Source organism: Arabidopsis lyrata, assembly GCF_000004255.2.
Source record: "Arabidopsis lyrata subsp. lyrata unplaced genomic scaffold ARALYscaffold_443, whole genome shotgun sequence".
Taxonomy (NCBI): domain Eukaryota; kingdom Viridiplantae; phylum Streptophyta; class Magnoliopsida; order Brassicales; family Brassicaceae; genus Arabidopsis; species Arabidopsis lyrata.
Window position 1 is genome coordinate 2,888 of NW_003302252.1, and position 1,868 is coordinate 4,755.

Here is a 1,868-nt window from a genome sequence, read left to right on the forward strand (position 1 = left end):
GACTCGGTAACTAACTACTTTCTCAATTTGCTACAATACTCGTAGACGTAGTGTAAAAGGTATTATAGGTAGATACTACACTAGAGTTTGCAAGCTGATATAACTCATTGTACTCTTTGGCCTTTGCATTCGATTACAAAAAAAAAGTTCTTTTAACAAACGATACATGGTCCAAAAGTTCACCAGTCAAGAGTTTTTTTCTTTTTCTAAGTCAAATTCTCCCATTACAGAACATATTGTGTGATCATCTTCCAAACAAAACTGCCAACAGCAAGCAACAAATTTTTTAAAACTAATTTAAAATTTAAACTAATCTTTAAAAAAAAAAAAGGAAACAAAAACAAAAATAAGAATGGAGAAAATAGTATCTCCTCCACCACCACCACGCAAGAGCTTTCACATTAGATGTATATTCCTCAAGCATGTGCAGCCATTGCGTAGTTGAGTTTGAGCTAGCAACAGAAGGATCCCATATGTGTAACCAGATCCTGACCACTTGAGACCACAAACCTCTTGAGTGTGACCCCAGTAAACAGGGCCGGCCCAAAGATTCATGATGCCTAAAGCCCAACCAAATTTGATGCCAATTTACAACAACTAAAAATAAAAAAATGTTAAAATTTATGGTTGCCAGGGATCGAACCCTCGACCAACTATATTTAAGTGTCCTAAATACCACTAGACTACAAGACACTTTTGTAATTTTGATGCCCTTTAAAATACATATAAAATTTGATGCCTAAAGCATCTGCTTGCTGGGCTTTAGGTCTGGGCCGGCCCTGCCTGTAAGTCTCCACAATCCTCACATCATTGTTAATGATCAGTCCATTTATTCCTCCAGTAGTAAGAACATCCCAGTGATCCTACTCTTCAATGTTCTCAGCTGTAAATAGAATTCTATAATGAGTATAAAACACATGAGGTTAAGACACCACAAAACATGAGATACACTTTATCTAACCATAAAAGAGAGGGATTAGTAATTACTTGATTACGGTTGGAAGCAGAATCCCATAGGTGGACATGACGACCATCAGGTGCCCAGTTGAAAGGTCCCTTTTCCTCATCAATGGTCACACCAGTGGAAGCATCCCATAAGTAAAGAGTGTGGCCCAACGCTATGGCTAAGACACCCCAGTCCAGCAAATTCAGGTAGAAGCCATCCACAATGAATGTCAGGTGCATTCAAGCTTCTCTCACAAGTCTATCATTACACTGAGAATAATTTCTTTTCTATATTTGTTGATCCTCTCACCTGTGATTTTGGTGATGATGATCGATGAAACACCAACTTGTCAAAACCAAAATCAAAAATCAAAATCGATCTAATTAGCTCCAAATCAAAGAACAAAACACAAACCCTACATTTGTGAAATCAAATTTCCAGAAACCCTAATCACAAACCAAGAGAAGGGAAAGAAATCTACACAAACCCTATACCTAGATGTATACAGAAGGAAACGAAATCAGAAAAAAACTTGTCTTCAACACAGATCTCTTCAACCGACATCTCTACTTCGCCGACGGAAGCTCCACGGCGACAGATGACGACGGGACTAGGAGACCTGAAGCATCTGCATGTTCTAGATCGACGGAGATCTACGTCGTACCGGCCGGAGCTGAGAAAAATTGAAGAGAAATCGGCAAATCGCCGTGAGAGAGGAGAAAAAAAATCGAGAGAGAGTAAATGATTTTTTTTTCTCTCCTGTCGGCAAAAGAATTTTCCGGCTCCATTCATGACCCGACACGTCACATGATACCCAATATCCATAAAACATGTTTGGTCCATTTAAAAATAATAAATGGGCTTATGATACTCTTAAAAGTTCTCCTATATACATGGTTTTAGATCCATGGATTGGATTGGT

The 1,868-nt window shown here is 38.5% G+C and overlaps 1 long non-coding RNA gene across 1 annotated transcript; it reads right to left on the minus strand.

The window, feature by feature from the left end:
- Positions 1 to 201: 201 nt before the first annotated feature.
- Positions 202 to 1,646, minus strand: LOC9298555. Its single transcript, XR_002328910.1, has 2 exons — positions 988 to 1,646; positions 202 to 883 (listed from the first exon to the last, which is right to left on the minus strand). It is a non-coding gene; the product is annotated as an uncharacterized LOC9298555 (long non-coding RNA).
- Between the last annotated feature and the right edge of the window lie 222 nt (positions 1,647 to 1,868).